The 10,419-nt window shown below is 36.0% G+C and overlaps 1 pseudogene; it reads right to left on the reverse strand.

Annotated features, from left to right (window-relative positions):
• Positions 1-845: 845 nt before the first annotated feature.
• LOC129069807 (L-lactate dehydrogenase A chain-like) lies at positions 846-1,856 on the reverse strand (annotated as a pseudogene).
• Between the last annotated feature and the right edge of the window lie 8,563 nt (positions 1,857-10,419).

Consider the following 10,419-nt stretch of genomic DNA (forward strand, 5'->3'; position numbering starts at 1 on the left):
GATGAGGAGGAGCCAGCAAAAAAGACTGAAAAGGTGCTGCCAGTGAAGGTGGGGGTAAACCAGGAGAATGTGGTATCTTACAGCCAAGTGAAGAAAGGGTTACCAGAAGGAAGGAGAAATAAACTACATTAAATGTTGCATATGGATGGAATAAAAATAGGATATATTCTAAGTAGAGTATCATCTGCAATTCTTCTCCCTAGGACTTGAAAGCACTCATACAATCAGATCTCCATTACCTCTCTGACTTCATCTCATTTTTTTCCTTTTTTTTAATCTTAATATATTAACAGAGTAGTCACTGTTCAAGGTTTATTTGGTGTTTTAGTTGGTATATGACACTTGGATAGTTGGCTGCATTATTTATAGGTAGACTTTCCTTTTAAATTATATGACAATGTATAATAATCTGATTCATAGAGTACACAAAATAAGATCCTTAAGAACAGTTATGTACAAGTCATGCAATACTGGATTTATACATTGGATCCCAGGATGTGATTGACTGGGGAGAAAAAGTTGGACTAAGCACGTTGGGTAAAGGAACCACAAGTTATATAACACATAGTGAACACACATCTAGTTTGAAGGGCAACTGTAGTGTGTGCTACGTTGGCAGTCTTGCCCTTGAGGAGGTGGAACTGTTTCACACTAACCAGTTCAGGACCACACAAGGTAAATACCATCCAGCATCAGAATAGAGATGCAGGGTTTTATGAACCATTACTATTTCTATCTTTAGGAAATTGATGTTTTTAGTCAAAGATCAGATAAAAGGGACAATATGCACAATCTCCAACTAAAATCCTGTTGTAGCCTAGACAGTGAGGGGGTACATTAGGAGACTAAAACTGGAGCTCTTTCTGGATCCCCCAAAGTGTATCTGCACTCTTCTTCAGACGGGCCTCTTCCTCAGGTGTCAGTCACCTTCACAACATCTGAGATTCCGTTCTGTCCCAAGATGCAAGGAACGCTAAGGAAGACGTCTTCTTTTATTCCATAGAGACCCTTCCTTGATCATGGTGGAAACTGGATGCACCCGCCTAAGAGTCTTCATCATACTTTCTGCTAAATCTGCCTCAGATAGTCCCATGGCCCAGCATGTGTAGCCTTTCAGTTTGATCACCTCATAAGCACTCTGAACCAGCTGTTTGTGAACTTTCCACTGTTCCTCATCTGTATCAGTGCCCGGATCAGGGTGCAGAGTCTTCAGGGAGACACCGGCAACGTTCTCTCCACTCCACACAGGCACACTAGAGTGTCCATGCTCCCCAAGGACCCAGCCACAACAGCTTAATGGGTGAACTCGCAGCGTTTCCCCCATTAGGTAATGGAACCGGGCTGAATCCAGATTGCAACCACTTCCAATACCACAGTTTTTGGGAAAGCCACTTATCTTCCAAGCCACGTAGGTCAAGACATCCACTGGATTGGAAACAGTAAGCAATTTGCAGTTGGGACTGTATTTTACAACATTAGGAATGATGAATTTAAAGATGTTCACATTATGCTGGACCAAATTAAGACAGCTTTCTCCCTCTTGTTGATGCGCCCCAGCTGTGACAATAACCAGCTTGGAGTTTGCAGTCACATTATAGTCTTTGCTAGAGACAATTTTTGGTGTTCTAAAGAAAAGACTGCCATGTTGGAGATCCATCATCTCTCCCTTTAATTTGTCTTCCATGACATCAACAAGAGCAAGTTCATCTGCCAAGTCCTCCATTAAGATACTGATGGCACAGGCCATGCCAACAACACCAACCCCAACGACTATAATCTTATTCTGGGGGGTTTGTTCTTCCTTTAGGAGATTCACAATCAGCTGATCCTTGAGAGTTGCCATTTTGGACTTAGAGCCAAAAACAATCGGGAGTCCACGGCGGAGGGGTCTTGGTGGTGCGCAGCGCTGGATCCAGACTTGGCGGCAGCGGCTCCGGTCTATTTTTCTCCTTCTGTAATATGGTCTGGCCTATCTACCTCTCTAACCTCACTCTCTCTCCAATTCACTGTACAATTCACTGGTCTTCTTTCAGCTTTTCCAGCATGTCCATTGTTCATCCTATTTGTTGTTCCCACTGCCTAGAATGCTTTTCTCTTCATCATTGCTTGACCACCCACTCTAAAATAGCAACATCACCTATATTTTTCCACCCCCTCACATTTATTCTATTCCACCATTTCGTTCTATTCACTTTATGTAATTGTTGACACTCCAAAGTTATGAATAAAATGTTTATCTCCTCACATAGAAAAAGGATCTAGTCTGTCTTGTCCCCTGCTTTATTTCAGGCTAGAACAAGGACTCATGTCATAAATGTTTAATAAATATTTTCTGAATAAACAAATCAATCTATATTTTAATAAATTAACAAAATGGTGTACAAAATACTCTAGTAAATAATTCCAAACTTAGAAGTACAGTGCAAAAAAATCTGGGATATATTTTCATTTGATGATGCCATCAAGTGTTTTTCAAGTTTTTTACAATTTACATGATTCTAAAAATATAAACAGTATTTACCAACCCATTCAAGACAAAGTTCATCTATAATATGACCTTCCATTCACCTAAGATTTTACTTAGCCTTGTATTACTTTTCAAGTCTCCAGGCATCTGTAATAATAATAGCATTATCTTTATACAGGCCCTAACATATAGTACACCAGCTTGGTGGTTTGTTGAGAAGATCTTGAAATGAATAAATTAACATTGAAATCTTTAATTAGGAGTAGATGGCAAAAATAAAACTAATCAAGTAAAATTTTTTCAGCCCTTAATTTCCTACCATCCTTCTCAAGTGGGTTTCCTTTTAAGAGGCCAAATGAACCCTGCTGACCACTGAAATCCCTTTTTTAAAAAAATCTGTCTAATGAAATAGAAGGGGGGCACGGACAGGCTTTGCGTTTGATACCATGGTCCGCTCTTTCATCTTCCCTCTGCAGTCTTACGCTCATTGTTTGTTGCTGCTTAAAGCAGTAAATGTTGTTTGTCTTAGTTGCAAAACCAAGACTAGGAAACTTTGAAGTGTTTTCTGTTGCTTAATGTCACCTACTGTTCCTGTCAGCAAACTGAGATAAACCTGATGGACTGAGGTGTCTGGTCTAATTCCTTTATTGACACATAGTTCTGTCTTCAAACACCAGAGTAAATGAATAAGTACTAAGATAGTAATGTGTCAGTAATAGGCTGCCAGATAAATGCTATTGTTTACGTACTGATCCCTGCTTCCTAAGGCCCAAACAGCTCAAAAATCTTACAAATTAGCACCTCACTGAGATCAAAGAATTGTCTTTTCTTTCTGCAATTACCTACTTGGAGAGCTGAACAGGCAAATGAGACTAGTTTAAGCTGTCTCCCTCTAACCCAAATCTTTCTTTTGAGAAGAACAAATGGTGGCATTATACACTTTTTTCAGGATAAAGAGACTTTCATTTTATTATGCTCTATAATGGAAAATCTGTATTTTATATTTATGTTACTCACACAGTTCTATTCCCTTTATCATTATTTTGAATATCAGTGGAAAGAGCTATGTGCTCCTTTAATGGCTAGTCTTTGAGATTAGATTAAACCTCAAATTAAAAGATAAAATGGTTTTAAAATGAGGGGCACCATAATACCTACAGCCTCAAACAGAAAGCATGGGGAAATTAGTATTTTTTTGAAGGCATAAAAATTTAGACTACAAATCTCATTTCATTCTTGATATATCTTAAATAGAAAAGTGCAACATTAACCTCTCTAAATAAAATTTTTAAATACATCATTTCATGACTTTACTTGTTCATTAAGTACATTTTCTTTCCCTAAAGCACATTTTAGCTCCATTAACCAATATCCAAAATGACTTTTATATGAAGACACTGAGAGATGAGAGAATAGAAATTCTTTACAGAATGTCATTGACTTTATACTACTTCAAGTCATGTTTTCATATTAGTCATTCAACCTGGAAACAAGAAATTAAATGGCCAAACCTTCTGGCTTAGGACAATATTGGCTTACTTATAATAAAGATGATTTTCTTGGTGGCAAACTTTGTTTTTTATGTAAATTAAGAAAATATACTTTCAAATTCTAATGACACAGTGGCTGAGCTTGTCTTAGTCCAAGTGTTTTCCTATGGAAGAGCAGTTTATAGAAATGAAAACTGCCTATAATCTCTTTCTAAAGTAGTTACCGACAATAGTAAAGCTGGGAATCCTTTTCTCAAATGTGTTTTACTTCACTTATTCACATCCATGTTTTTAAAGGGGCTTTAAATATGTTCTTTCTGCCAAAGAATTCATTAAAATATGTGCAAACTAATGGTAAATTTTAATGATTTGTCTCATTTTCCTAAAGCCGCTTCCTATAGAAAAAAACTTCTAGTTTCCTTAGGAGCAGTTAAGGTTAGAGTAAGACTCCCTTTCCAAAATGCTATCATCTGCAAGTTTCAGCAAGGCTGAGAACTCTATTTAACCTGCAAAGACTGGCTATGGGACCACAAGCATTGAGACAGCTTCAGTGCAAGTCTGATAGTTGTCATAAAACATGGAGGCTTCTTTAGTAGTCATTAAACTATGTTTAAATATTTTATTGCATTAACCCTCAATATCCCTGTGGGCTTCTGATGTTAAAGTAGAACATGAGGAAAATGTAGAAAGATAAACCAGTGCAGGGTAACCAAATTGCAAAGTATCCTCTCAGGTGGTATATATCCAGTGTGAACACTTTTCAACAGATATCACTCATCCTTTTGTCTAGGTATTTGAGAAAATTTAATGTGTGGTGAAAATTTAGAATTGGCACAGCAACAGGAACTAGCATCTAAACTGCTTTGACAGTTCAATTTTTCAGTGAAGATGGGGTTGCATTGTATAGATGAAGGAACACATTATTTGAAGATGGAACACCCAGCAGGGCTTGAATCTTGCGATTTACATAACTAAGCTAAGTCACTTAAATTAATAGAGGATCGATTTCCCCATATCTAATGTAACATAACAATACAGAGTTGTGAATATCTAATTATCGATACAACAAAATATATTGATTGGTATTTATGTGCTGATAAATGCATTTTGTTTTAGAAGGTGGTCTTTTTATCTCAGCAGAGCTTAAAGATCTACTGCTAGCACTTGTATTACACCAGTGAGTCTGAATAATCAAAAAGAAAGCATAATTAATTCACCTATAGGAGAAGAAAGTTATGGAGCCCAGCAGGGAGATTCCCCTTTCACACTGGTTACTTATTCCTACTTTCCCTGAAGTGGAGATTGTGATACTCTACTAGTAATTTTTGAGCCTCAGTTCTGGCTTGAAAACTGAAGGAAGGGGTCCAAGGACACATGAACTGAAAGCGCCAGTACAGGCTCTGAACTCATGGATGTTAATTCATAAAATTACCTTGCTATTCAGACTTCACGCAGTTACATGCCACTTTTAGACCTGTAATCTTCAGTCTCAACCTGGTAATAATGTCTCTGAAGTTAATGAGCTATGAAAAAGACCTTTCTACTTTCCTCCTTTTTCTCGTCTACTAGAAAAAATATGGTGAGTTCCTGTGCTTTCATATTGTATCTCTTTTTGGTCTCTGTAATGAAAAATACAGGGATGTCATTTCTGGCAACACATATGACAGTGTCCATTTCTATTTTCTAAGTAGTAGTGGAAGAGGAAAGAAGGTAGAATGTTGACGCCATCCCACCACTGAGCAAGCTCAGACACCCCCGCATGAATGCAGTGTTTATATAAGCGCTGAGTGCAGGGCCACCAGCCTGGGTCTATGTATCAAACTCTGCTGAAGCCCTGAAAGTACCTGTTGTGAAAAGCTGGAAAAAGATCTTGGCTACAAAAACTCATGTTGATTTTTGTCACCTTTTAGAGCAAATATCCTTTGAAGATGACTAGTCTACTGGTTTGTTTTTAAGAATGTTTTCTTTTGAATTTCCTTTCCTCTCAGCATAGCTTCAAATATTAGTTCATTAAAAAACATCCTTTTCATTGAGTAGAAGAATACAATACTCAGAGTGGTTATATGCCCAGGTTCCAAGATGCTACTTTATTCTCCAAGTTTTATTATTAGTTAATTGCTCTGAGACTAATGTGTACAATTTCATATATTTTTGCAGTAAAAATAGCAGGAAAACTGTTTCCTTTAAACACTGAAGGATCATTATTAAATAAAATTTATAGCACAAATATCTTGTAAGTTCCTTTCTGTGAGACATGCATAGCTATTAACCAGAAGAAGAGAGAGCAGGAAATGCATGCATGAATGCAAAGGATCCAGTTTTGTTTTGTTTTGTTTCCAGCAAGGTATTGAAAACACATTCTTTTTGCCAAGGGGAAGGTAAACAACTCTCTCCAGTCTCCTCTTTACTGATTCATTTCTTGGTCTAAGTTATTCCCCAAACCAAGAGAGACTCTCTCTTGAGTCTCTGTTGACTTATCTGACTGCCCACAAAGAAGGGTGACTATTCTCTTGGAATCCATGTAATTATATTCCTGTGGGCACTTACAAGGAGCCATCAGCTCTGTCCTTGCACACCCCATTTCTAGGCTGGCAGATAGTGAGAGCTGAGAAGAAAACATTTTGACCTACTTCATAACTCATAAATCAAACTTTAACCCTTCAAACAACACTCAAATTCCCTCTTGTTCATAAGTGCCAAACTGAATCAAGTCTAATTTTACTTTCTTGTTGACCTCTTATATAGCTTCAAGTAGTATTCTTCTCATATTGAAGTTTTAGCAAATAATATGTCACTTACCACTTGTGCCCACACAGAATGCTAGCGAATAAAAAAAAAAATTAAGAATGTCAGCTCCTCAATGCCCTTGATTCAATAAGCCCTGACCAAAGGTCTGACCACAATGTTCCCTCAGTGCTGCTAAATAAATGTTTATTTATTTATGTATTTATGTAACACTTCTCCCTTGAAAAGAGAATCTGAGAGAGTTTCCAGAAATACATATACATAACAATGAAAGAAAAGCAGACCAATTTATGGAAACTGAGACAATGAAAAAGATAGATAGATTGGAAAAGGTGGATTAATGTTGGTGCCCACGTTGCTGGTTCCAGGGTACTTCTAGATGTGCTACATATGTGGCACTTTTGAAACAGATTTTCCTAATAATCCAGACAAACATAGTTCAGAAACACAATTAGGCATGAGACTAACGATCTGGTTGGCCAAAATCGAACCCTTCTGAGAGTACAATTATTCCTGTCCCTATAATATGCAAGGATTTTTTTTCCCATGGTTCCTCATAAAGTAGATATTGAGTGCTTAGAAACTCTGGGAATCAAGACTTTCTGAGGTGAAATGAATGATAATGTTGTAGGGTGGTGGTGTAATAATTAAATTATTACATTTAATGTGAGTTTGCAGTGATTAATGAATTTGAGTTGCCAGATATGTGCACTTGATCCCAGAAGAGCTGGAGTCCAGCAGTTTGCAGAGGAGCTAAATTCATGGGAATGGAGATTTCTGCCTAGGGCCCGGGGCAGCCTTTTGTGCAAATTCATCAGAGTTAGGCCATGGGCACCAAACGGTCATGGTCACTACTCATTATTTACAAAGCTTGCAGAGCTTTTATCAAATAAGAGTCCCAAATCCCCTGAACTTCTGAAAATTCCAATGTTCCCCCATTCTCAATACACAGAGAACAGGTCAGGGATCTGGGGACCTAAGGGAGACGTGTCCCACAGTTTAGAGGGTGGCACTTTGAAACCTAGAGATAACAGAACGCAAAGTCACATACAGTCATTTGGCTGTCACCTGTCCTATTTACAGTACAGTGGAGGATTCAATTTTATAATACAGCTTTTTGTTGTAAAAGGAACTTACTCTTACTGAATGCCCACTCAGTGAAAGCCACTAAGTAAATACTAATTTTTTTCTAAGTGGGAGATATTTAATAAAGTTATGATTATAAAATTAAGTACAGGACTATGCATGCAGCCCGTGCTAGGGAGGTGGAGCATAAATTTCATTAAATTCATAGAAAATCTCTCTCTGATGTTTCCTCTCATAACTCTCAGAGCAACAAATGATGTAGGTAACTTCCTCTACTTGACATATGACAAAATTAAAATCTAGATGAAGATTAACCCACTCAATTATTGGGATTGCCAGATTTTATAAATAAAAATACTGCCAGTTAAATTTGAATTTCAGATACACAACAAATAATTTCTAATACGGGTGTTCCGTAAAATATTTGGAACATATTTACATTACAAATTTTCCATTAGGATTTGAAATTCAAATTTAACTTGGTACCCTTTATTTTATCTGACATCTCTACCAATGACAAACCCAGGTTTGTTGGATACAAAGATCAAGTGTATTTTATTCCTTTCCTATTATAATTACCACACGTTTAACAACAATGAAGCACAATTTTCTGCTAAAACAAAAATAATCATCTTATTAAAATTTTATTACTAAAAGAAATGAAATAATGTATGATACTCTATGCCTATAAACTTATTTTTAAGTGAGCAATAAGAGTTATTGCCAGAAAAATTAAAAAAAAAACCCTTATAATCCTCTTCCATAGATAGTTTCCTTTGTCACTTAGTTTATATACACTTCTGACTTTTTATATAAATAAGTATACAGTGCTCTTTTTAAAAATAGAATAAGTACTATATATCTTTTTGAATGCAAAATGACTTCAAAGAACACTATCTTCTTTGTGTTGGACCTACTATGTGATGACAGAGATTTGTCAACCAGTTATCAGGATTTAGAGTGCAAAAGGCATCAAGTAGAATACCAGATATGAATGGTTCCCACTGAAATACTCACATCTTTTGCACTGTGACATTAATTGCAATATCAGATAGCTGAACCTATTGGTAGTCAGACAATGTGAAGTATTTTAGATGGCTATGAAATGATACAGGTGTGGTTGACAAAATTTTCCTTGAAATTAAGATGAATTAGCTTGGGGGTTATCATTATGAATCACTGTCATGTAGAGCCATTCATTTAAAAAAAAAAAGTTCCTTTACTGATGATGTTAGCTCTTAATGCAGATTAAAGTAAATCAGTGACTCCTTCGGTGGGAATGTCAAATCTCTCTACCAGAATTATCAACTAATACATATAAAGTGGATATTAGGTTTTCCTTCAGAGGAGGGGGGAAAGAGAGAAAAAAGTATAATTTTTCATGAATGTACAACTTCTGAGAAGACCATGGACATCAACTTTTTACAGGTAAAATCTTTTTTTCCTCTACAGTATAAGTCTATAATGAGCAAAATCAATGCCCCAGATTATTTGTTCAAATGCAGAATTTAGGGATATGTTCACATAAAGCAAAAAGAAGTGTTAAATAAATTATTGGCAAAATGATCTTCTATGTCTGCATTATCTTATTTGGTCATGAGGACTTAACTCAGATTCCTGAGAATTTTCACTCAGTATTTCTGGCCAAAGTAAAGTAATCAATATAGATAATCTCTAGTGATTGCACCTAAAATAGCCTACCCTTCATTCCAACACTGACTTCCATCTTTGGAACCAACATATTTTATTACCAGGATATCTACAATTAACAGATATTCCACTGTAAGTTTCTTCATAAACTATAGGAAAAGAAATCTGCAGACTTGGAAACTAGTCATGGATCTAACGATATCAACACACAAGTTGACAAGTTTATACAATGTCAACTTATCTAACTTACACATTATTTACCATAATTTCAGTGTCTTCACCTGTAAAATAAGCAGTGAGATTTTGTGGATTCTTAGTGTTCACTCTCTGGAATCCCAGTTCTGACTGAATTATTTCAACGATTTTTTTGTTGTTGTTTATTTGTTTTTGTTTTTGTTTTTTTCATAAGTTCTAGATGCATACTTTGATTTGAAGTTTCTTTGAGTAGCTTCTAATGAAAAGTTATTACTGAGTTTATAGATCAGACATCTGTTTGTAAAATAGGAATAATCATTGCAGCAAATTTCTGCTGCTGTTTTGATAAACAGGAGAACATATACTTGATAAGTGTGTTTTATTATTGTAATATTGTTTTTGTTAAAATTCAATTTTGGTATACATATCTCTTTATTTTTGTATTTATATGCACACATACATACACAAACACACATCTCTATATACGTAGCTCTTGTAAATAAATATATGTGTCTGTGTGTTTGTGCATATAAATAGGCAGATGATACATATAGAGAGAGACATTGATATAGTAGCATATGTATTGAAAATTATCCGAACTAGTACAAACCAAACTTTCTCTAGTCCAGTGCTTTATAATCTATGTAAAGAATCAAGGTTTTTAAGATTTACAGTTATTTTTAATCCTTTGAGGAGTAAAGGTTCATGAACATGTTCTTTAGGTAGTAGTTGCAAACTCTCTAGCAATAGTTAACCCACAACCTCCCAGTCATCTGATGTTGGTAT

Source organism: Pteronotus mesoamericanus, unplaced genomic scaffold, assembly GCF_021234165.1.
Source record: "Pteronotus mesoamericanus isolate MK-2021 breed Mesoamerican mustached bat unplaced genomic scaffold, CSHL_Meso_final contig_24, whole genome shotgun sequence".
Classification (NCBI taxonomy): domain Eukaryota; kingdom Metazoa; phylum Chordata; class Mammalia; order Chiroptera; family Mormoopidae; genus Pteronotus; species Pteronotus mesoamericanus.